At 37.2% G+C, this 27,623-nt stretch overlaps 1 pseudogene; it reads right to left on the bottom strand.

The window, feature by feature from the left end:
- Positions 1-1,878: 1,878 nt before the first annotated feature.
- The window catches only part of LOC128661336 (zinc finger protein 184-like), a 154,870-nt pseudogene continuing 129,125 nt past the window's right edge, over positions 1,879-27,623 (bottom strand).

Below are 27,623 nucleotides of genomic sequence, written 5' to 3'. Positions count from 1 at the left end.
ATCCGTTCCGGTCTGTATTTCTTCCTTGTAGCAGCCATTTGCTCTGGATATCGCTCCGGTGCGCAATCGCAGTCGGCTCCATTTTCTAACTATGTAGTTAGTGACACCCACTCGTTTCCTGTCCTGTATTTAACTCATTACGACTCGTCTCACTAAATCTGTTATTTAGACCGCAATTTTGTTGCATTTTATCTCTAATTGTACTGTTTCACTTTCAGTTCACAATTGTTTATGTTTACGGTCTATGTCTCCATCTAGTGACTATTCATTTTATTGCTTCAATTTTATTATTTCAATTTTAGGATTTTTCTTAATTTTCTGGTGTCATTTATATATATTTTATTAATATTTATCCGTATATATTTTATGCTAATCCTCATTTTTAACTCTTTGGGGTCTCTCCCCAAATTAATTAATTAATCTAGATTATTAGTTTTAGTATGTCTCAAATTCCTGAAGTAAACCCTTCCCTCAATGCAGAGGGTGTTAAAAAAATGATGGATGTTTCCATGAAAAAGTTATTCGGAAAAATTTCTGTCTGGTGGCAAAAAAGCTGTGAAACATGAGACCTATTTCAACTGTCGTTAAGGAAAGTAAAAAAATTGGTTCAAAAATTTCATCAGCTTGATTCTGGTCCTCATGTTCCTTTCAGGAATGGAAGGAAAATCCCTGCTAAATCCTCTTCTCCCAAGAGGTTACTGATGGGTGATGCTATAGGCACTAAAAATACTTTGGAAATGTCTTCCTCCTCTGAATTCAATTCTGAATTTTTTTCTAATAAGCCAGATAATTCAGATGGTTATATCACACAATTTTCATCAGAAGATTCGAATGCCTTTCCTAAAGTGAAAAGACTTAAAAACTGTTTAAAAAGACCAAACACCTTGATTCAGAGGAAGTAAAATGTTAGTATTGCTTGGGAAACCCAAGATTTTATGCTGATGAGTTACAACATCCCAGATTAGCAGAATGGTGTCCATCTTTGAATTTTGACAATTTTATTGAATAAAAAGAATGCCCCAGGTCTATCCATTCCAATAATGCTGGATGTAAACACGGAGTAAGATCTGAAAATCTTAACATTTATAGCTACTCCTGGTTTTAAATTTAAAAAAGGAATGGATAGGGCATGGAACATTTTCAAAGACAAAATGTTAGACACTATTGGACCTTTGTCTAAACTTTTAGAGTTAACGGAACAAGCTTATTTGATAATTCATCTTTTGATCCAGTTATCGTTAGAGAATGGTTCCAAAGAATGCTTAGTTTTCTTGGAAACACTAATACAGCTATGTACACTGAACTTAGATGCAATATTCTCAGAAGGATTGACCCCAAGGTTATTAACTTTGCAGTCAATGCAATTCTTCCTGACACCAATGGTTTACTTTTTGGAGACACTTTTATTAAAGATTTAAATAGTTATGATAATACGTTTTCCAATCTAAATAACATGATAACTTCAATGAAGAAAATCTTTTACCAAAATCATTTTTCTGATCAGGCCGGGAATTGTAGAAGCCATTTTCCCGCCCATGCATCCTACCCCAATCGGTCTCAATTCTCATATCAACAATTTCAACATCAAAGACAGTCCCAGAATCTTCCTGTCAAAGACCCTGGAATCCTAGATTTCAACGTTCAAGGCAAAGATCTCCTGCCCTTCAGAGTAAACCTTCTTTTTACTCCCTCTCCTGTTTTTCCCCAAAACATAATTGGAGGCAGAATCCCTCTTTTTACCTACAATTGGAATCTTATAACCACAGATCAATGGGTTCTTCAAACTGTATTAGGTTTTATATAGATTTTATTTCTATTCAAAATTCTCTTCCTCATCCAATAAAATTTTCAGATTCAGACAAAATTCTGGTTCACAAGGAAATTTCAAACCTTTTATTAAAACAAGCCCTAGAATTGGCTTCAATTTCGCAAAATGGTTTTCTAAGCAACCTTTTATTGTAAAAAAGAAAAAACAGCCAGTTTCATCCAGTAATAAATCTAAGATCTTTAAATGCTTTCATTGTTTATCAGCATTTCAAAATGGAAGGCATTCATCTTCTCAGAGATTGCCTTTTAGACAATGATTTCTTAGTCAGATTAGATCTGACAGATGCATATCTAACAGTTCCTGTAGCTCAGGAACATTGAAAATTTCTGACTTTTTCTTGGGAAGGCAAACAATTTAGTTTTACTTGCATGCCTTTCGGCCTTTCCTCAGCCCCTTAGATTTTTACCAAATTAATGAAACCCATAATTACTTGGCTTCGTTTATGGGGTGTTCATCTTATTATATATTTAGGCAACATTTTAATTATGGATCAGAATTTTGTTACTTTAGAATCTCAGCTCTATCTTACTATTCACATTTTAGAGAACTTAGCTTTTTTTGGTAAACAAACAAAAATCTGTTCTTTCTCCAACCAAATCTTTAACCTTTCTAGGTTTCCTTATAGACACCCTCAGTCTTCCCAAGGACAACATTGTGAAAATCAAGAAAGAAATTTCCAAAACTCTTTCTTTATCTATGGTTCCTATGGGGACAATAGCCAGAATAGTTGGGTTACTCTTTTCCTCTATTCAGGCTATTCTTCAGAAATGTTTTTCTTATTCGCATCTTATTCCATTATCTCCAGAGGCCAAAAAGAAGCTTTCCTGGTGGCTCTCTCACATAGAGACTTGGAATGGGAGAACCATTTTTGGGAAATCTCCAGACATTATCATCGAATCCGATGCCAGTCATTTGGGATGGGGTGCTCGTTGTGGTCCCTTTACAACCGGTGGAAAATGGTCTCTGGAAGAGAAAAGATTTCACATCAATTGCTTAGAACTTTTGGGACTGTATAGTTTTGTCAAAAATTCTTCTCCTGTGTCCATTTTACTCAGAATGGACAATATTTCTGCAGTTCGTTATTTGAATCATCTTGGTGGTACAAAATCGAGAGATTTATCTATTATTCTGAAAGAATTTATTCACCTTTGCTTGAAAATAAATATTTTTGTCAAAGCAAAACATATTCCAGGACTATCCAACACTGCAGCAGATTGGGGTTCTCGTAATCTGACAGATTCAAGCGATTGGAAAACTACACAATCTAATTTTTCAATCGCTTCAATCTCTCAGAGGACCCTTTTCGATGGACCTTTTTGCATCGAGCCTTCAGATGCGCTTTTTGTTCAGTTGGCGTCCAGATCCGGAAGCCCTGGTGATCTATGCGTTTCTTCACCCGTGGATTCTTCAAATAGCTTATGCATTTCCTAGTTTCTCCATGATTCAGAGATCAATTTCTGTAGTTCGTCAGGATCTCCTTTCAATCTATCTCATTACCCTTTTTTGGTCATCTCAACCATGGTACCCATCACTCATAGAATTATCTGTCAACCATCCTATTCTTCTTCCTCACTTTCCTATTCTTCTGTCAGATCCAGAAGGTTTCCCTCACCATCTTATCATTCATGGTTCTCTTTGTCTCATAACTTGGATGATTTCGGTCAAACCTCATCTCTCCAAGGCTTATTACAATAGGATAAGTCACTCTTTAAGACTCTCTGGCCCCAGGTACCAAAAAATTCTATTTTTCTGCATGGTCCAAATGGTCTTGCTGGTGCTTGGAGAGGTGTTTGGATCCCCTTTCAGCTGATGTAACTGATTGTATTAATTTTCTTTCATCTCTTTTTTATTCAGGTTTAGCTTATCATTCTATTTATATTTCCAGATCTGCTATTTCTGCTAAACACTCTTTTATTAATAATTTCCCGGTAGGACAACATCCTTTAGTTTGTAAATTAATGAAAGCTATTAAACTTAAAATACCTCCTGCTCCTAAATATTCTTCTTTTTGGAATGTAGATCTTATATTCTCTCTTTTTAATCCTTGCCTTCTAATGATTCTTTATCCTTGTTTATCAACATGATGTGCACATTAAATATATCTCTCAGATGTCAATCATTTGAGACTGATGTTCTTGTTTATATAATTTTCTAACACTCTACTTATATAAAGACTCCATTATTCTGAAAATATAATTATTTTCTCCCCTATGTAAATCAAATGTACAACTCCTAACATTTGCAACTAATAAACAACACTGGGGGTGCTTTGGTGGTGAATGGTTGTGTAAACTGGTCAATATGAGGACAGAGTTGTATATTCCTGTGTGGTGTTTGGATTCTATCACATTGATATGAGAGAAAACGAAGTGCACATAGATAAAGGAACAAAGGACAGCAGGAGAGCTCTTTTAGTCTGGGGCTTTTATAACTGGGATTTAGAAAGTATTATTTACAATAACATCTCTTTTGATGCTTCTATTTAGAGAGTTTGTCCTCTTTAGGATAATTGGAAAAAGGTTTGTACACTGTGTATATAAAGTTTATTTGTGTGTAAGTATTTGGTGTTTTGTGATACCTGACTTCAATGGAAACCTTTTTTCCCCACTTTCTAAACATATGAAAGGTCTCTTCCCTTGTGAATCCTTTCATGAGTTTTGAGAGTACTAATTTGTGTAAAACTTTTTCCACACTCTGCACATGTGAAAAGCTTTTCTCCTGTGTGAATCCTTTCATGAGTTTTCAGATTACTCATATGTGTAAAACTTTTTCCACACTCTCTACATTTGAAAGGTTTTTCCCCTGTGTGAATCCTTTCATGTTTTTTCAGAGTACTCTTTTGTGTAAAACTTTTTCCACACTCTGTACATGTAAATGGCTTTTCCCCTGTGTGAATCCTTTCATGTTTTTTCAGAGTACTCTTTTGTGTAAAACGTTTTCCACACTCTGTACATGTGAAAGGCTTTCCCCCTGTGTGACTCCTTTCATGCGTTTTCAATTTACTCTTTTCTGTAAAACTTTTTCCACACTCTGTACATGTGAAAGGCTTTTCCCCTGTGTGAATCTTTTCATGAGTTTTCAGACCACTCTTTTCTGTAAAACATTTTCCACACTCTGTACATGTAAAAGGCTTTTCTCCTGTGTGAATCATTTTATGATTTTTCAGTTTACTCTTTTCTGTAAAACTTTTTCCACACTCTGTACATGTGAAAGGCTTTTCTCCTGTGTGGATCCTTTCATGAGTTTTCAATTTACTCTTTTCTGTAAAACTTTTTCCACACTCTGTGCATGTAAAAGGCTTTACCCCTGTGTGAATTCTTTCATGAGTTTTCAGGTTAACCTTTTTTTTAAAACATTTTCCACACTCTGTACATGTGAAAGGCTTTACCCCTGTGTGAATCATTTTATGAGTTTTCAGAGTACTCATTTGTGTAAAACTTTTTCCACAGTCTGTACATGTGAAAGGATTTTCCCATAAGTGAATACTTTCATGAGTTTTCAATTTACCCTTTTCTGTAAAACATTTTCCACACTCTGTACATGTGAAAGGTTTTTCTCCTGTGTGAATCCGTTCATGAGTTTTTAATTTACTCTTTTCTGTAAAACATTTTCCACACTCTGTACATGTGGAAAGCTTTTCCCCTGTGTGAATCCTTTTATGCATTTTCAATTTACTCTTTTCTGTAAAACATTTTCCACACTCTGTACATGTGAAAGGTTTTTCTCCTGTATGACTCCTTTCATGAGTTTTCAGATTAACCTTTTTTTTAAAACTTTTTCCACATTGAGTACAGGTGAATGGTATCTCCCCTGTGTGGGTCCTTTCATGTGATGTGCAATTACACATCTTTGTGAAACACTTCCCACAATCTGCACATGTAAAAGGTTTCTCACATTCTATACATTTGAAAGGTTTCTCATTTGTATGAATCATTTGAATAGTCTGTAGACTTTTCCCTTCTTTAAAATGCTTTGAAAACTCAGAAAATTTGTGTGGTTTATCCTCTGCGATAATAATTTTACTAGATAAGGCATACATGTTGTCCTCTTGTTTGATGACTAAATTACTCTCTGTACATAATGACTGCTTCCCAGTTCCTGGAAATTCACCATCTTCTTTAAGTATCTGCTGTGATTTCCCCAATGTTTGTGAATAGTCATTAGTGTCTAAAACTGTTGGAGTCTGTGGTATCATTCTGCTGTTTCCTGTAGTGAAGGATGGAGATGAACTATCCACATGTTTGTCTACATAAAAAGAAATGTAATAATGTAAATAAGTAAGGTTTATTCTTTATAATATAATCAATATTTATATCATATTATTCATTTATACTCAACAAGATGTCTTCCATTTTGTGTTTATTTTTAAATGTATTTACCTGTAAATGTATTTATTTTATGTTACTTCTTAGCTTTCAGCTGTGGTTGTTTAATTTATATAAACTGACAAAATCTTTATTAGTTTAATAATACTCACTGTAAAATTAAGCACACAAATCAGGTGTAGCTCTGAGGTGGGGAACACTCACTGGGGGAGTTGTGGGTGTTCCAAACATGGGAACAAGGTAGGCATAAGTGTAGTTATACAAACAAAGAAAGGCAGCACACACAGATCCTGGTAAAAAACTGAGGTATAATCCAAGCAGAAGACACACAGCATAACACGGAGGGGAAGGGGGCATGGCCTTACGCGTTTTGTGCTGTGCGGCACTTAGTCATAAGTGTAGTTATGGGTGTTCCATGAGTGAGGTCAGGGCAGGGGAAGGTGGAGTTGTAGGTGTTCTGAATGCTGAACCAGGTCTTGGGATGAGGTTAGGCAGTTGTTGGACATGGTCAGTTTAAAAGTACAGAGGGGGGAGAAGTATCTTTTACCCTACTCCTCAGCAACATGTGGGCTGCTCCTTCTTTATAACTGTCACTGACACAAATGTTGTTAAAAGATGCAGATATAAATATAATAGTTATATTTGTTTAATGAGTGATCTATTCTATTTTCAAGTCAGCATAATATCTATTTTACTCACCTAATGCATATGAGTTCATGCTGATAACAGGCTCCAATGTCTGTGCTCAGGAAGAAGGTTTCCTTATTCACTCCAGTTACATCAATACCTGATATCTCTCAGTGAAATGGCCGTGTCTGTAAAATGTATATTAAATGGTTTAAAGAGATTATAATAAATATTTAATAATGTTAATAATTACTATAGCGGAAGAACCATGGCACAGAAAGGATGAGTTTACTACACATTGTATTACCAAGTGATCACTGAAAGTCCACTTTATTTTTAGTGATGGTATATCCTATCATTTTTAAACACTCTGATTTACCATTATTGGACAGACCTCCTCAAGCTTTAAAATATTGTTTGGTTCTGCTTCAAACTTTCATTTTACAAAATACAATAAATAATTAGTTATTAAATTAGCCTCTTAAATTGGAAGAACTAAACAATATATTCATTATCACAGCATGAACAAATATAGAAAACAAATAAAATAAATACAGTGGACTTTTTTTAATATAAACAGTTTTTTATATGAAGTAAAATATTTCTTTCTTAAGACACGGTGAGTCCACTGAATCATCAATTACTGGTGGGAATATCACTCCTGGTCAGCTGGAGAAGGCAAAAAGCACCATATCACTTCCCTTCCCACAATCCCCAGTTATTCTCTTTGCCTTCTGTGCAAGGGGGAGGTGAAGTTTAGGAGGCCTATTTATGATGGTGCTCTCGTATACCTCAGTCTAGGGCTGTCACTAAATAATTGTTTAGCAACAGATGTATATGTATGATTCTTGCAAAAGAGGATAGAAAAAGAGATGCTGTAAGAATTAGTCTTTAATATGACAATGATATGTTCTTGGCTATATAAAACTAGCTATAGACAAATATTCAATCTGGGTTATCTAACAGATTAAATTAATACTCATATCTATCAAATATTAGTTGACATAAATCATTTATTAATCACAACAAGATTAATACATGCCTTGAGATCTGAAGGTAACAGATAACAATAGCTTCATACAAATTCAAAGCTTATAAACAAATTTTAAGCCAATCAAATTAAAGCATACCATAAATGAAAGGCTACCTTAATATATTTTAACTTCCTTAAAAGACTTTATAATTTTGGCTGACATATAGAAAATAGTATTTTAAAGGAACACTCAAGTCCAAACTAAACTTTAATTATTCAGATAGAGCATGCAATTTTAAACAGCTTTCCAATTTACTTCCATTAACAAAATGTGCACAGTATTTTTATATTTAGACTTTTTTGAGTCACCAGCTCCTACTGAGCATGTGCAAGAATTCACAGAATAAGTGTGTATGCACTTGTGATTGGATGATGGCTGTCACATGGTACAGAGGTAGTGGAAATAGACAAAACTTTTAAAATTGTAAAAAAAAAATTTACGACTCATTTGAATTTCAGACTAAGTGCTATTGAATTGTCTTGCATTTGTTGATTATGCAAATTTACTGTGTTGACTGGTCATTTAACTTGTTCATGCACAGTCTATAGGGTGTTCATAATAATAAATGTCTGTATTGAAAGAACTCTAATGTACAAAGACAGACTATTTGTCTCTGAGCTACCATTCTCTCAGGTTGATGCTGTCCAGGCAATGCCACAGCCTCTTCCTCAAGTGTCCCAGACCGTACTATAATCACATACAGTGCCCTGTGGCTCCTCTCAATCTCCTGACAGAGTGTATTTGAAAGCTGAAATTGCTGCCCAGGTATCCTCGGCGGTATCTGAAGCACTAGCTGCCATCCCCATGCTTCAGGGGAGACATAAGAGGAAAGTTTCAGAATCAGATAGTAAGGTATGAGATCCTGTACAGGCTAACCAAGTTGCTCTTTCCCAGTAGCCTCTGAGGGTAAAATCTCAGATTCGGATAGTATAATTCTTACTTCTGATGCTGAAGTGGTTTCCTTCAGATTTATGTTTAAATATTTTTATTGGAATTTTTATAACATATATGCCAAAATAAATAAGGCATTACAGAAAAAAGACAACAAAAGAAAAAGTACAAAAAATATAAGGCATTGGGCCCCTGGATGGGGGAAGGTTGACATTACAACATCATTCTAATACAAACGTTGCTGCCCGTGTATATAAAGACAACATAAGAAAAAGAAAAATCAAAGAAAAGAAAAATAGAACAAACCCATCATCAACACATATCCTATATATAACAGTCTCTTGCCTTTAATTTTATGAAAACTCAAAATTTCTAAAATTTCTTTGTATTGACCAATTGATTACTCCCACTTAGTCCCATTGTAATTAATATCCCTGAATACCATTTGGTTCCCAACGCTATAAACGAGTGCTTTTACTCTATATGTGCTAGGTGGTGTGTTATTCATGATCCAATAGAACCAGATTTTCTCAAATGACTCCCTAGTATTCATGATCCATGAAGCGGATTCATACATTCTAAATGTGTTATTTATCTTATTTCTTATTTCCATCCATGATGGAAACCCGTTTTCCAATGGTAAGCTATAGCTGTCCTAGTGATTGTACACATTATTCTAATGAAGTGTTAATATGTTTGTTATATTTTTCATCGCCTATGTGTAACAAAGCCTGTGATATGTAGAGCTCTATCTCCTCATCTAGTATCGTGCTAGGTAGTATTGAGAGGGAATGCCAGATCTGCTTGACCCACTCCCACCACATATGCTTAAAGGTACCTACATTCCCACGTCCCCTGTAACATAGGCTTGATTTGGCTAATGACATGTGGGAGGTTATGACTGGTGTAAGATACCAGCGAAATGCTGTTTTAAGGGAATTTTCATGTAGATCTTCGCTAATCAGACCTTTGCTAATCGAGCTAAATATGTTCTCCCATGTGCGTTTGTCATAAGTGATGTTGATGTCCTCTTCACACTTAAGCATCAGAGATGACTTTGGGGTATCATTGTTGTCCTGAAGAGCTATGTATAAGATGGATATTGTGCATTTAGATCTAGATGCAAAGGAGTACATCTTTTCCAGTGTTGTGTTGGGGGGGGGTGGATCCTAGTGTCGCCTATATATTTCTGTATGGATGAGGATAGCTGTAGGTATTGAAACCACCTTATCTCTATTGGTGTCAGTTTGTCCTGAATCTGAGTATAAGTCATAAGTTTGTTGTTAAGTAGAACGTCCGCTACTCTGTACAGTCCTTTATTGGCCCATTTGTATATAGTAACATGAAGTTCTTTAGGTAACATTTTTCTAAGTGGGATCATCACTGTTTGTAGAGGTAGTATTTTGTTGTGTGTCGTTATCCATTTCTTAACTTGTCTGGTGGATGCATGTGTCGGAGATCTGTATGTAAGTGCATTATCTGTTTGATCACTCCACAAGATGTCATCCACCTGTGGCAGACCCTCTATCTCTGCCTCCACTTTAGGCCAGAGTATATCCCCCTGTCTTCTCCCTATCAGCATTATTTGGGATATTCTTGCTGCTTTATAATAATCTAACAAGTTTGGGATGCCCACTCCCCCCAGAGTTTTATGATGTGTCAGTGTATTTGATGGAATTCTCACTTTTTTGCTACCTCTGACATAAGCTATTAGTTCTTTCTGCAGTGTGGACAATTCCAGGGTTAGGATTGGTATGGGCAAAGTTCAAAACAAGTAAAGTAGTCCGGGGAAAATGTTCATTTTGACTGCGGAAAGACAGCCATACCAAGAAAAGGTGTATCTCTTCCATTTCTGGAGGTCTTGTCTTATGGATTTATAGAGTGGTATGTAGTTATATTTATACAATAGATTGAACTGTGCTGTCAGTTGTATCCCCAGGTATTTGAGAGTGTTTTACCCACTTAAATTCAAAATTAAGTTCTATGTTTTCTTAGTATGGGGGGTAGAGCTATTGGTAATGCCTCACACTTCTCAAGATTAATTTTATATCCCGAGATCTGTGAAAACCTATTGAGAATATTATATAAGTTCGGGAGAGATATCAAGGGCTTTGTGATTGTAACTAAGATATCGTCTGCAAAAAGAGTCAGTTTGTAGTCGTAATTAGCTATTTTTGCACCGGTTATGTCTGGGGACAAACGTATTCTATGCAGAGTGCGAAAATTAGGGGAGAAAGAGGGCACCTCTGTCTGGTTCCATTTCATATGGGAAATGGTTTAGACCTATATCCTGCCGAAACCACCTGTGCTGTGGGATTAGAGTAGATTGCTTGGATTGGGGACCATCAAAGCCCATATGTTGGAGAACCTTCATCATATATCTCCAGCCTACCCTATTGAACACCTCCGCATCCAACAATAGAAGCAGAGAAAGCGTTTTCTCTCTACCAAGGTGATCTATGTCCTTCAGATTTAAAGGGACACTGAACCCAACATTTTAATTTTGTGATTCAGATAGAGCATACAATTTTAAGCAACTTTCTAATTTACTCCTATTATCAATGTTTCTTTGTTCTAATAATAATAGGAGTAAATTAGAAAGTTGCTTAAAATGTCATGCTCTATCTGAATCATGAAAGAAAAAAATGGGGTTCAGTGTCCCTTAAAGCTTGAACACCTTCTTGTTTTATGTTTTGGCTACTTTGGTCGACTCCGATACTCCTGTCTAGGGCTGCAACTAATAATTTCTTTCATAATCGATTAATCGGACGATTATTTTTTCGAATAAAGGGACATGAAACCCAATTTTTTTCTTTCATGATTCAGTTAGAACATACCATTTTAAACAACCTTCCAATTTACTTCTATTATTTAATTATTTCTCTTGTTATCCTTTGCTGAAAGGTTTATTTAGGAAAGCTCAGGAGCAGCAAAGAACCTAGGTTCTAGCTGCTGATTGGTGGCTGTATATATATATATATATATATATATATATATATATATATATATACACACAGATTGTCATTGGCTCACCCATGTGTTCAGTTAGAAACCAGTAGTACATTGCTGCTCCTTCAACAAATGATACCAAGTGAATGAAACAAATTATATAATAGAAGTACATTAGAAAGTTGTTTAAAATAGTATTCTATATGAATCATGTAAGAAAATGTTTGGGTTTCATGTCCCTTTAATCGACTAATCAAAAAAAAAAAAAAAAAATCCTGTATTTAAAATAAAATCCATAAACATCAAAAAACTCCATGTTTAATTTAAAAGACCTTTATTTCTTCATCTTGGGTCCCAATCACATACAACGTTTCAAGCCTGCACTAGGCTATTAGTCATGTACATTTTAATTATACAGGTTCCAGCTTTTTATACCTCCACCTGTTAATCATTCACCTGTTATTCATTAACCCATTCCTTCTAAAGAAGCACTGGCATATAATAAGGGAATGTAATCCACAAGTTGAAGAATTTAAAAAGGCGCCTATGATGGCATATAAGAGAAATAGAAGTATTAAGGATTTGATTGTCCATATTGACATAGGTTCTGGAAAGAGAAATGTTCAGCTAACAATAGGTAACAGCAATAATGGATGTTATCCATGTTTGAACTGCAGTCATTGCAGTTCTATAATAAAAGGGAAAAACTTTTATCATCCAACAAGTGGAAGAAAGTTTGTAATAAATAAACATTTTTCATGCAGAACAACTTTTGCTATCTACATGATCAAGTGTCCATGTGGACTTATCTATATTGGTGAGACCTGCAGAGAGGTAAGGGAGAGGATAACGGAACATAAATCTAACATAAGATGCAAGAACAAAGAGGCTCCAGTGTCCTCTCACTTCCTCTCTGCAGGTCACAATATCAGTCAGCTTAGATTTCTAGTCATAGACCAGGTAATGAAACTAAGGAGGGGGGGGTGATAGAGAACATCTCCTAAAAATGAGGGGGCTGTTCTGGATTTATAAACTAGATTGTCTAACCCCCAAGGACCTGAATAAAGACTTTGACTGGAGTCTGTTTTACTGATTTTCATTAACTGATTTGTAAATTACACATGGATAGGTTAGGTTAAATGTATTTCTAACATACATATATATAAAGATTTAATGATGAAAAGTTGTTTGCTATGCATGGGTAAAGAAGAGAAAAAAAGTTTCTCTTTAAAGAAAACTTTTTTGGATAATATACATTTTTCTTAATGATAAATTCTTTAATGATGGAAATGTACTCTGGACTTTAATTCCCAAGTCCTTTGGCATTGTAGATGTTTGGTTTTTATGCTCCTCTTTTTAGATTGTATATAGGTTTTTTATGTTTTGTTTTAAATGATATACAGATGTTGTTCACCTATTCCATGAAAAAACATTAAAAGACATTTGAAATAAAAGTGATGGACTATACTTTTCATCCACAAGATGTCACTGTTGCAATTGCAATAGCTATGTTTTTTTATGGAATGGGTTAATGAATAACAGGTGAATGATTAACAGGTGGAGGTATAAAAAGCTGGAACCTGTATAATTAAAATGTACATGACTAAGAGCCTAGTGCAGGCTTGAAACGTTGTGTGTGATTGGGACCTAAGATGAAGAAATAAAGGTCTTTTAAATGAAGTCGGTGGCTGGAGTTTTTTGATGTTTATAGATACTGAAGAGACTTGGCAAGTCTACTACTCCGTGCCCCACTAAAAGAACGTGCAGGTGTGCGGTTTCCACTATTTTGAATTTATTTAAAATAAAATCCACACACTAAGTGTTACAAATATAAAACTTCAGACTAAAACTTTACATTAACACAACTGTTTGTTTAATTTTAATTTTTATAATTAAAGGGACAGTCAACACCAAAATTGTTATTGTTTAAAGAGATAAACAACGCCATTACTACCCATTTCCCATCTTTGCACAACCAACATTGTTATATTAAAGGGACAGTTCACCCAAACATTTTCCCCCTTTAAATTGTTACCAATGATTAATTTTACCTGCTGAAGTGTTTTAAATTGTTTACAAGTAGCTCCTTTACCCCTATTTTGGCATTTGAAATAGCTGATTTAGCCTGTGGTATCCCAACCTATACTGAAAGTTTCTATACTGGAGTATATTCTATTGAATAGCCTAAGTAAACACAGCCAGCAGAGGAGATTACACTCTCAGTGGGGTGCATGATAGTTATGTAATAAAATGATCATTTTCTATTGCTCTCTCTAAGTATTGAGCTTTGGTTTTCTAGACAAATATAAGATAAGGACGCAAGTCTGTGTACATAAAGTGATAACATAATGAGATCTGATATTACTTGAAGCTCAACCCATTGTAATAGGCTGTGGTTTAAAAGCACAAAACCAGCTACTTCATATGCAATTTCTCATACATTTTATACTCTGTAGCTGGTATAACACGTCATTGAAAATACATTCATATAAAAACAATTGTAAAGTGTACTGTCCCTTTAATATAGTTTATAACATTTAAACCTCTAAATTTCTGTCTGTTTCTAAGCCACTACAGAAAGCTTTTATCACATGCTTTTTATTTGCTTTTCACAACAGGAGACTGCAAGTTCATGTGGATCATATAGATAACATTGTGCTCATGCCCGTTGAGTTATTTAAGAGTCAGCACAACACAGCACTAATTGACTAAAATGCAAGTCAATAGATAATAAATAAAAAGTCATGTGATAAGGGGGCTGTCAGATGCTTAGATACAAGGTAATCTCAGAGATAACAAGTATATTAATATAACAGTGTTGGTTATGCAAAACTGGGGAATGGGTAATAAAGGGATTTTCTATCTTTTAAAAAAAATAAAAAATTCTGATGTAGACTGTCCCTTTAAGCAAAACAAAACCACAAACTTTTTGAAAAGAGGTAGAAGTAGAAAAACATTCTACTATTCACTCTTTCAGAAACTTTGCATTGAAATGCAAAAAAGGCCACCTTGTCCACATGCTCCTGGCTGAGGTTGACTCTCTTTTTACAAGCTATTTTGTCTGTAGTAGAGAAGAGGCGCCTAGATGGTGTTGAGGTGCCTGAGATGCATAAGTAGGGTTTTGCCAATTTTGCCAAGGTGGGATATTTATCTTTGTTAGCTCCACCTATGCAAAGTGTGAAGTAGTTGTAAACTTAAAAAGAAACTTATACTTGTATCTAAGCATCTGACAGCCCCCTGATCACATAATTTTTATTTTTTTTAAAAGATAGATAATCCCTTTATTACCCATTCCCCAGTTTTGCACAACCAACACTGTTATATTAATATACATTTTACCTCTGTGATTACCCTGTATCTAAGCATCTGACAGGCCCCTGATCATGTCAGATGCTTAGATACAAGGTAATCACAGAGATAAAAAGTATATTAATATTACAGTGTTGGTTATGCAAAACTGGGGAATGGGTAATAAAGGGATTATCTATCTTTTAAAAAAATAAAAAATTCTGATGTAGACTGTCCCTTTAAGCAAAACAAAACTGCGCAGTCGCCTTCGTGAAATAAAACATTTGCAAATTTTCATGAAACTTCTGCAAATTGTAGAGGTCTATAGTGAACATTAGTATGTGCAATTTGAAAGCCATACATTGCATAGCTTGGCAGCCATTTTGTTTTGTATGCACTGTTTTTAAAAACTACAAAAATCTTCTTCTCCGAAACCGCTTATAGAGTTATCTTATGACTAACATTCAGATTTATTCAAGAGAAGTTGATACGTCATGTGGTTTGGCACATGACCTATCAACTTCTCTTCAATTTCAAAAATGCTTAACAATATTTTTTAATTAATAATAAAACAAAAAACGCTTTACAAAAATGCTTTATTTTTGCCATGTTTATTGACATATACGGTGAGAACTATTGTGCATAATATGGAGAGTGTATATCATATGATCTGGCAGCCATTTTTTTACACAAAAATTTAGAAAATCTATTTTCTCTGCAACCGCTTATGTTAGAACTGTGAAACTTGCTGTATAACCTTATATTGTGACCTAGATACACAGTTGTTCATGTTGAAGGAATTGGTCACAAGCTGTGGCAGCCATATTGGTTTACACAGAAATTTAAAAAAATGTATTTACTTTCCAACCGCTTATGTTAAAGCTGTGAAATTTGCTGTATAAACATATATTGTGACTAGGGTTGCCACTTCGGCCATGTTTTCCTGGACACTTATGAGTTACACATGCTGCAGGGTGTGCAAGGAGGAACATGAATAGTGCTGTCCAGGGTTACTATTTTTGTGCTGTCCAGCAGCACAATGCAGGTGTCTCCCTGCACACCCTGCAACATGTGTAACTCATAAGTGTCCAGGAAAACATGGCCGAGGTGGCAACCCTAATTGTGACCTAGAGTTACATCTGTTTTTGTTGAAAGTATTAGTCATATGGTGTTGCAGCCATCTTGAAAAAATGTTTAAAGTGTTTTATTTTTCCAACTGCTTAGGTTAGAAATGTAAAAACTTGCTCTATAGCTTTATATTGTGACTTAGCTGCTTGTATGCCATTGCAAAGGTGATGCGCTTGGCCACCTCTATTGCTGCTTGCAGCTATATTTAGGTGGCAAAGCAATGTAGTTGCTGGACAACCTATTGTTATTGTCAGGATTATTATTATTATTTTTATTATTATTCCGCCGCTTTTTTTCTATTGCTCATAACTCGAACTGCTAAAGCTAAGCTATTGAGATCAAGTATGCTGGTACAGCCTATTGCTCTGCTACATCTCATGCAACATTGAACAGATAGGTCAAAAGGTTAGGCAGCCATATTGTTTTTTGCGCCAAATTTTGAGAAATGCTTAAAAATCTTTAACTCTGGAACTGCTTATGTTACTGAAACTTGCTGTGCTCAGTGCTGCTATGACTTTGATCTGCCATTGCTCAACAAAAGTGCCTTGGTCACATGATGTAGCCGCCATCTTGCATTTTGCAAAAAATCTTTAAACATTTTCTTCTCTTAAACCGCTTAGTGCAATAAAGCACAATTTTGCACATATGCTCCTTGCAAGGTCCTCTACCAAGTTTGTTCAAACTACGATTTTTCCATAAACATGGCTGACGTGAGACATTAACCTTTTTATCAACATTTAATTGTGTTAATTTGCACTTTATGCATTCATTTTACAATATTTAACAATATTATAGTGTAATGGATGCATCATTACAGAGTCATAACCCTCGTAGACAATATTGCAGTTAAAATTCGCACTACGCAGTCGCCTTCATGAAATAAAACATTTGCAAATTTTCATCAAACTTCTGCAAATTGTAGAGGTCTATAGTGTGCATTTTGAAAGCCATATATTGCATAGCTTGGCGGCCATTTTGTTTTGAACTACAAAAATCTTCTTCTCCAAAACCTCTTATGGGACAGACTTGAAATTTTGTTTATAGAGTTATCTTATGACTAACATTCATATTTGTTCAAGACAAGTTGATTTGTCATGTGGTTTGGATGCCATTTTGAATTGTTCAAAAATTCTTAACAATATTTTTTAATTAATAATAAAACAAAACATTTTACAAAAATGCTTTATTTTTGCCAAGTTTGTTGATATCTATGGTGCGGACTATTGTGCAAAATATGGAGGCTGTATATCATAAGATCTGGCAGCCATCTTGTTTTACGCAAAAATTTTGAAAATCTATTTTCTTTGCTACTGCTTATGTTAGAACTGTGAAACTTGCTGTATAACCTTATATTGTGACCTAAAGTCACAGTTGTTCATGTTGAAGGAATTGGTCACAAGCTGTGGCAGCCTTATTGGTTTATGTGAAAATTTTGAAAATATATTTTCTTTGCAACTGCTTATGTTAAAGCTGTGAAATTTGCTGTATAACCATATACTTTTACCTAGGATTACATCTTTTCATTTTGAAAGTATTTGTCATATGGTGTGGCAGCCATCTTGTAAAACGCAAACATTTTGAAAATGTGTTTTCTTTCCATCTGTTTATGTCAGAACTGTAAAAACTTGCTTTATCGCTTTATAGTGTGACTTAGCTGCTTGTATGCCATTGCAAAGGCAATGCGCTTGGCTACCTCTACGGCTATATTATTTTATTTGTTTTTTTTGTTCTCATTAAAGGGACAGTGTACTTTTAAATTGGTTTCCCCTCAATCTGATTCCAGTAACTTGTTATACAAGCTGCAGAGTAGTGTTGTCTTTTTGAATCCACAACTCATTAAAATCGGCAAAATTTTAGAGAGGGTTCAATCCCTTTGCACAAATGTCACTCCCCAGGGGGAAACAATGATTAGTGGACTGCAGATTAGTCATCTGTCAATCAATTGAGCAATATGGCGGGGTCGGAGGGACGGCACTTATCATTGGAGAATTTAAAAAGGTATAAATCTGAGAATATCAATAAATAGTACAAATTTGATGAATGAAAGTCAGTATATATTTTTTAAAATTCTATACTATGACGTGAGCGAGTACAGTGAACTTTACATTCACTTTATGTGGTCAATTTATTAAGGTGTGGACGAATATGATATGCTGTATTGTAATATGTCCGCCGCACATCTACCACTGGTGCAATACTGCCCCCTGCAGATTTGTGGCCAATCGGCCGCTAGCAGGGGGTGTCAATCAACCCGATCATATTTGATCGGGCTGATTGCTGTCCGCCACCTCAGAGGTGGCGGACAATTTAAGGAGCAGCGGTCTTAGGACCACTGCTTCTTAACTTCCGCTTCAGGTGGACCTGAAGAGGAGTGGGTTGGAAGCTGCATCCGCTGCTTCATAAATCGACTACTAAGTATTCAATTTTGAGTACAGGTGGTGGATTCAATAGGTTAAATCAGCAAGTTTTACTTGTTATAGTTTTAAAATGTGTGTGTGGATATTTTATTCCTCTATATATTACTGATATAAATGATGGTGCATTATATACATTTATACAAACTAATGTTATTGTCATAAAGGGCTTTGTCAGATGTAAAACACAAAGACCTAAATTCCATTGCGGTGGTAAATTGTGAAAACTAAGTGATAAAAACATTTATCGTCATTAAAGTTTTATGGAGAATTTTTACGATACCAGCAGTTTCCAAACTTTACCCCCGCAATGGAAACACGGCCAAAGTATGAACTGTTGGAACCGTATAGAAAAAGCACTTAAATATCTGCTTAAAGTGCAGCGAAATCTGTGTGCTTTACAAATACACACTCTCTTTTAAGCAAATAATGCTTTTGTATGTATTTGTTTATGGATGTGTATGCATGTATGTATGGGAGTGTGTTTGTATATATGTGTTTATGGTTGTGTATGTATGTATGAGAGTGTGTGTATCTATGAGTGTGTATGAGTGAGTATGCGTGTGTATGTTTTGCGTTTATGGTTGTGTTTGTATGTATGAATGAGAGTGTGTATGTATGTATGAGAGTGTATGAGTGTGTATGAATGAATGCATGTGTGTACGAATGAATAAATGAATGTGTGTGTGTATCTATGAGTGTGTATGTGTGAGTATGCGTGTGAATGTTTTGCTTTTATGGTTGTGTATGTATGTATGAGAGTGTGTGTGTTTATGAGAGTGTGTATGCATGTGTATGTATGTATGTATAAATGAGAGTGTGTGTGTGTATGTATGAGAGTGTGTGTGTGTGTATGAGAGTGTGTATGCATGTGTATGTATGTATGTATAAATGAGAGTGTGTGTGTTTGTATGTATGAGAGTGTGTGTGTGCGTGTATGAGAGTGTGTATGCATGTGTATATATGTATGTATAAATGAGAGTGTGTGTGTGTATGTATGTATAAATGAGAGTGTGTGTGTGTGTGTATGTATGTATAAATGAGTGTGTGTGTGTGTGTGTGTGTGTGTGTGTGTATGTATGTATAAATGAGAGTGTGTGTGTATGTGTGTGTGTATGTATGAATGTGTGTGTATGTGTATGAATGAATGCATGTGTGTACGAATTAATAAATTAATGTGTGTGTGTATGAATGAATAAATGAATGTGTGTGTGTGTGTGTAAGAAAAAATGAATACTTCCTCGCACTATATCCCTAATATTGCTAGGACTCCCCCTAAAAAAACAACTAATCTCCCTACGGGTTAATGGAGAAACATAAAGCAAAGAACGGGAGCAGTGCTAAAAGAAGCAATAGGGTATCTACTATGATATATATAAATGAATAGAGGGTGATACCTAATAGCTAGTGAGTTCAAATGTGGGTATTTGTTATATCAAATAGTGATCTAAAATTAAACAATTTAAAGAAATATAAATGATATATAAAACAATTAAGTATGGGTAAGAGAAGGAGTTTATTCTTAACAATATTGTATCACAATAAAATATTACTGTTAAGATTACTGCAGCTTTTACTGTATCTTTGCACTAACCTTGTCTCATAATTATATGTTAGAAGTGCTGCAGCTTTAAGCTCAGCTCACCACACCCTCTGGGTGTGTCTGGGTCTCTGTGACATCATCAGAAGCCATGTTAGTTTTACTGATGAACCTGCTAATGAATAAGCCATGTGGTTGTAGCTGAATAAAAAGTCATCTAAAGTTCCTGCTGCAGAGTCTTCATGATATGTGCAAGAGACATCAGACACAAGGTAACATCACACAACTGAATGTTCTAATCCTGACTACACAGAGAACATAACAGCTGGCAACGAGGATCTGTGGTCTGACCCTATAATGGCACTTATTGGCACCTTACCTGTGTTTGCAGCAGACACAGACAGATGGGACACATGGGTTGAACAGTTTGAGCTATATTGTACAGCAAATAACATAGGAGCTGATAAGCAAGTAGCTGTGTTTCTGACAACTATAGGCTCAGCAGCTTACACTACATTAAGGGGCATTCTCTCACCTGATAAACCTAATGCTAAACCTCTGTCTGATCTGATCTGCCTGTTATCTGACCACTACCTACCTAAGCCTCTAGAGATAGCAGAACTCTTTAAGTTTTACACATGCAAGCAATTGCAGCATGAGGACATTAAAACTTATGTGATCAGTTTAAAGAAACTAGCAAGTAGCTGCGGATTTGGGGATTATTTAAACACTGCTTTACGTGATATGTTTGTTATTGGACTCATGGACTGTACAGTACAAAAGAGACTATTAGCAGAGGAAGAGTTAACACTAAAGCGTGCTATAGAGATAGCTACAGTCATGGAACTTGCTACTAAAGATGCACAAATGCTCCAAGCCCCAGCACAGGCAGTTTGTGATAAGGAAGTAGATGTTTTTCATACAAGTATGCACCTAAATAAACAGTATCCAGCTAGACAAGGGTTACAGACAGCCTGTTACAGATGTGGTGACACAAATCACACAGCAAATGCCTGCAGGTTTAGGAACAGCACCTGCTATGGGTGTGGGAAGATTGGTCATACAAAGAGAGTGTGCAGAAGTTCCTTAGACAGAGATAAAAGTAAGAAAGGCAGCAAGTCACGTGCAGCTTTTCATGTGCAAGTAGATACACCACACACTGATTCAGAGGAAGACAAACCATTATACACATTACAGATCTACAGCCTTGAGAATAAAATTCCAGAACTGCAAGCAAAGGTGAATATAGATGGTAAACCTCTCATTATGGAAGTTGATACAGGAGCAGCAGTCTCTGTTATCACAGCTGCTGATTGGAACCGCCTGGGACTAAGGCAACCAATTGTTCCAACAGCTGTCACCATGCAAACATATTCAAATGAAATAATAAAGCCTATAGGGTGTGTATCACCTACAGTGACATTTAATGGTATAACTAAAAAGCTATGCCTCTACATTTTACCTAAAGGAGGACCACCTTTGTTTGGTAGATCCTGGATCCAAGCATTGGGCATGCCAAAGTTACCACAACAGTTACCGCTTAACAAACTGCTGGACCAAAGTGGCAATTCAAATTCTTCTTGGATTAATTCACTAAAGCACAAATATAAAACTGTATTTGATGAGAAAAAGGGGATGTTAAGATTACTGCAGCTTTTACTGTATCTTTGCACTAACCTTGTCTCATAATGATATGTTAGAAGTGCTGCAGATTTAAGCTCAGCTCACCACACCCTCTGGGTGTGTCTGGGTCTCTGTGACATCATCAGAAGCCATGTTAGTTTTACTGATGGAACCTGCTAGTGAATAAGCCATGTGGTTGTAGCTGAATAAAAAGTCATCTAAAGTTCCTGCTGCAGAGTCTTCATGATATGTGCAAGAGACATCAGACACAAGGTAACAGCACACAACTGAATGTTCTAATCCTGACTACACAGAGAACATAACAATATTAATAAAACACAGACCAGTAAAGTAACAAGAGATAAAACAAACAGTTAATAAGATAGAATATAAAACAAAACACAATATCATCTGAGAATACACAAATAGATAAGGGAGAATGTGACAATCAGCACAAGGTGTTGTGTAAAAATGGAGTTAGACTGTAAGGTAGGAGGGGAATATATAGCTCACCTGAAAAAACTTTATCCCAATGGTTTTTTTTGAAAATTACGGTTGCTGGAGTAGGTGGCGCAAAAAAATAATATTCCCAATGTGTGATTTAATAATATGTTCGATTCGCTAGTATATTGTTGCTTTTCTTATAGCCTTGATATGGACTTAATGAGGTATATTAGTGAGTGTCGCTATTACCTGTATATAAATTCTATTTCCAAAGTTATTCTAATTTCTATAGTCCTGTTTCTATATAGATATTCTATTCTTAAAAATTTTTTTATTTTTTTATATTAATGAAATACTCCTTATAGTGAATGTGACCACAAGACTGGGTTGTTATATTGTTTACAATTTTATTAAGTATAATATAAAAAGACATAAAATTACTAGTAGTGTAGTGACATGAATTTAACTTGACACCGGTGTCGGCTAATATTGTATACAGATAGTATTAAAAATGTTTATATAAAAGTCAAATTAAAATAATGGTTACACAATTTCTAAAATGCATTAAAAACAGAATTTATGTTTACCTGATAAATTACTTTCTCCAACGGTGTGTCCGGTCCACGGCGTCATCCTTACTTGTGGGATATTCTCTTCCCCAACAGGAAATGGCAAAGAGCCCAGCAAAGCTGGTCACATGATCCCTCCTAGGCTCCGCCTACCCCAGTCATTCGACCGACGTTAAGGAGGAATATTTGCATAGGAGAAACCATATGGTACCGTGGTGACTGTAGTTAAAGAAAATAAATTATCAGACCTGATTAAAAAAAACCAGGGCGGGCCGTGGACCGGACACACCGTTGGAGAAAGTAATTTATCAGGTAAACATAAATTCTGTTTTCTCCAACATAGGTGTGTCCGGTCCACGGCGTCATCCTTACTTGTGGGAACCAATACCAAAGCTTTAGGACACGGATGAAGGGAGGGAGCAAATCAGGTCACCTAAATGGAAGGCACCACGGCTTGCAAAACCTTTCTCCCAAAAATAGCCTCAGAAGAAGCAAAAGTATCAAACTTGTAAAATTTGGTAAAAGTGTGCAGTGAAGACCAAGTCGCTGCCCTACATATCTGATCAACAGAAGCCTCGTTCTTGAAGGCCCATGTGGAAGCCACAGCCCTAGTGGAATGAGCCGTGATTCTTTCGGGAGGCTGCCGTCCGGCAGTCTCGTAAGCCAATCTGATGATGCTTTTAATCCAAAGAGAGAGAGAGGTAGAAGTTGCTTTTTGACCTCTCCTTTTACCGGAATAAACAACAAACAAGGAAGATGTTTGTCTAAAATCCTTTGTAGCATCTAAATAGAATTTTAGAGCGCGAACAACATCCAGATTGTGCAACAAACGTTCCTTCTTTGACACTGGTTTCGGACACAGAGAAGGTACGATAATCTCCTGGTTAATGTTTTTGTTAGAAACAACTTTTGGAAGAAAACCAGGTTTAGTACGTAAAACCACCTTATCTGCATGGAACACCAGATAAGGAGGAGAACACTGCAGAGCAGATAATTCTGAAACTCTTCTAGCAGAAGAAATCGCAACTAAAAACAAAACTTTCCAAGATAATAACTTAATATCAACGGAATGTAGGGGTTCAAACGGAACCCCCTGAAGAACTGAAAGAACTAAGTTGAGACTCCAAGGAGGAGTCAAAGGTTTGTAAACAGGCTTAATTCTAACCAGAGCCTGAACAAAGGCTTGAACATCTGGCACAGCTGCCAGCTTTTTGTGAAGTAACACAGACAAGGCAGAAATCTGTCCCTTCAGGGAACTAGCAGATAATCCTTTTTCCAATCCTTCTTGAAGGAAGGATAGAATCTTAGGAATCTTAACCTTGTCCCAAGGGAATCCTTTAGATTCACACCAACAGATATATTTTTTCCAAATTTTGTGGTAAATCTTTCTAGTTACAGGCTTTCTGGCCTGAACAAGAGTATCGATAACAGAATCTGAGAACCCTCGCTTCGATAAGATCAAGCGTTCAATCTCCAAGCAGTCAGCTGGAGTGAAACCAGATTCGGATGTTCGAACGGACCCTGAACAAGAAGGTCTCGTCTCAAAGGTAGCTTCCAAGGTGGAGCCGATGACATATTCATCAGATCTGCATACCAAGTCCTGCGTGGCCACGCAGGAGCTATCAAGATCACCGACGCCCTCTCCTGATTGATCCTGGCTACCAGCCTGGGGATGAGAGGAAACGGCGGGAACACATAAGCTAGTTTGAAGGTCCAAGGTGCTACTAGTGCATCCACTAGAGCCGCCTTGGGATCCCTGGATCTGGACCCGTAGCAAGGAACTTTGAAGTTCTGACGAGAGGCCATCAGATCCATGTCTGGAATGCCCCACAGCTGAGTGACTTGGGCAAAGATTTCCGGATGGAGTTCCCACTCCCCCGGATGCAATGTCTGACGACTCAGAAAATCCGCTTCCCAATTTTCCACTCCTGGGATGTGGATAGCAGACAGGTGGCAGGAGTGAGACTCCGCCCATAGAATGATTTTGGTCACTTCTTCCATCGCTAGGGAACTCCTTGTTCCCCCCTGATGGTTGATGTACGCAACAGTTGTCATGTTGTCTGATTGAAACCGTATGAACTTGGCCCTCGCTAGCTGAGGCCAAGCCTTGAGAGCATTGAATATCGCTCTCAGTTCCAGAATATTTATCGGTAGAAGAGATTCTTCCCGAGACCAAAGACCCTGAGCTTTCAGGGATCCCCAGACCGCGCCCCAGCCCATCAGACTGGCGTCGGTCGTGACGATGACCCACTCCGGTCTGCGGAATGTCATCCCTTGTGACAGGTTGTCCAGGGACAGCCACCAACGGAGTGAGTCTCTGGTCCTCTGATTTACTTGTATCTTCGGAGACAAGTCTGTATAGTCCCCATTCCACTGACTGAGCATGCACAGTTGTAATGGTCTTAGATGAATGCGCGCAAAAGGAACTATGTCCATTGCCGCTACCATCAAACCGATCACTTCCATGCACTGCGCTATGGAAGGAAGAGGAACGGAATGAAGTATCCGACAAGAGTCTAGAAGTTTTGTTTTTCTGGCCTCTGTCAGAAAAATCCTCATTTCTAAGGAGTCTATTATTGTTCCCAAGAAGGGAACCCTTGTTGACGGAGATAGAGAACTCTTTTCCACGTTCACTTTCCATCCGTGAGATCTGAGAAAGGCCAGGACAATGTCCGTGTGAGCCTTTGCTTGAGGAAGGGACGACGCTTGAATCAGAATGTCGTCCAAGTAAGGTACTACAGCAATGCCCCTTGGTCTTAGCACAGCTAGAAGGGACCCTAGTACCTTTGTGAAAATCCTTGGAGCAGTGGCTAATCCGAAAGGAAGCGCCACGAACTGGTAATGCTTGTCCAGGAATGCGAACCTTAGGAACCGATGATGTTCCTTGTGGATAGGAATATGTAGATACGCATCCTTTAAATCCACCGTGGTCATGAATTGACCTTCCTGGATGGAAGGAAGAATAGTTCGAATGGTTTCCATCTTGAACGATGGAACCTTGAGAAACTTGTTTAAGATCTTGAGATCTAAGATTGGTCTGAACGTTCCCTCTTTTTTGGGAACTATGAACAGATTGGAGTAGAACCCCATCCCTTGTTCTCTTAATGGAACAGGATGAATCACTCCCATTTTTAACAGGTCTTCTACACAATGTAAGAATGCCTGTCTTTTTATGTGGTCTGAAGACAACTGAGACCTGTGGAACCTCCCCCTTGGGGGAAGCCCCTTGAATTCCAGAAGATAACCTTGGGAGACTATTTCTAGCGCCCAAGGATCCAGAACATCTCTTGCCCAAGCCTGAGCGAAGAGAGAGAGTCTGCCCCCCACCAGATCCGGTCCCGGATCGGGGGCCAACATTTCATGCTGTCTTGGTAGCAGTGGCAGGTTTCTTGGCCTGCTTTCCCTTGTTCCAGCCTTGCATTGGTCTCCAAGCTGGCTTGGCTTGAGAAGTATTACCCTCTTGCTTAGAGGACGTAGCACTTTGGGCTGGTCCGTTTCTACGAAAGGGACGAAAATTAGGTTTATTTTTTGCCTTGAAAGGCCGATCCTGAGGAAGGGCGTGGCCCTTACCCCCAGTGATATCAGAGATAATCTCTTTCAAGTCAGGGCCAAACAGCGTTTTCCCCTTGAAAGGAATGTTAAGTAGCTTGTTCTTGGAAGACGCATCAGCTGACCAAGATTTCAACCAAAGCGCTCCGCGCGCCACAATAGCAAACCCTGAATTCTTAGCCGCTAACCTAGCCAATTGCAAAGTGGCGTCTAGGGTGAAAGAATTAGCCAATTTGAGAGCATTGATTCTGTCCATAATCTCCTCATAAGGGGGAGAATCACTATCGACCGCCTTTATCAGCTCATCGAACCAGAAACATGCGGCTGTAGCTACAGGGACAATGCATGAAATAGGTTGTAGAAGGTAACCCTGCTGAACAAACATCTTTTTAAGTAAACCTTCTAATTTTTTATCCATAGGATCTTTAAAAGCACAACTATCCTCTATGGGTATAGTGGTGCGTTTGTTTAAAGTGGAAACCGCTCCCTCGACCTTGGGGACTGTCTGCCATAAGTCCTTTCTGGGGTCGACCATAGGAAACAATTTTTTAAATATGGGGGGAGGGACGAAAGGAATACCGGGCCTTTCCCATTCTTTATTAACAATGTCCGCCACCCGCTTGGGTATAGGAAAAGCTTCTGGGAGTCCCGGGACCTCTAGGAACTTGTCCATTTTACATAGTTTCTCTGGGATGACCAACTTGTCACAATCATCCAGAGTGGATAATACCTCCTTGAGCAGAATGCGGAGATGTTCCAACTTAAATTTAAACGTAATCACATCAGGTTCAGCTTGTTGAGAAATGTTCCCTGAATCAGTAATTTCTCCCTCAGACAAAACCTCCCTGGCCCCATCAGACTGGGTTAGGGGCCCTTCAGAACCATTATTATCAGCGTCGTCATGCTCTTCAGTATCTAAAACAGAGCAGTCACGCTTACGCTGGTAAGTGTTCATTTTGGCTAAAATGTTTTTGACAGAATTATCCATTACAGCCGTTAATTGTTGCATAGTAAGGAGTATTGGCGCGCTAGATGTACTAGGGGCCTCCTGAGTGGGCAAGACTCGTGTAGACGAAGGAGGGAATGATGCAGTACCATGCTTACTCCCCTCACTTGAGGAATCATCTTGGGCATCATTGTCATTGTCACATAAATCACATTTATTTAAATGAATAGGAATTCTGGCTTCCCCACATTCAGAACACAGTCTATCTGGTAGTTCAGACATGTTAAACAGGCATAAACTTGATAACAAAGTACAAAAAACGTTTTAAAATAAAACCGTTACTGTCACTTTAAATTTTAAACTGAACACACTTTATTACTGCAATTGCGAAAAAACATGAAGGAATTGTTCAAAATTCACCAAATTTTCACCACAGTGTCTTAAAGCCTTAAAAGTATTGCACACCAA

Source organism: Bombina bombina, chromosome 5, assembly GCF_027579735.1.
Source record: "Bombina bombina isolate aBomBom1 chromosome 5, aBomBom1.pri, whole genome shotgun sequence".
NCBI lineage: Eukaryota > Metazoa > Chordata > Amphibia > Anura > Bombinatoridae > Bombina > Bombina bombina.
This window is presented reverse-complemented; position numbering and strand designations above follow the sequence as displayed.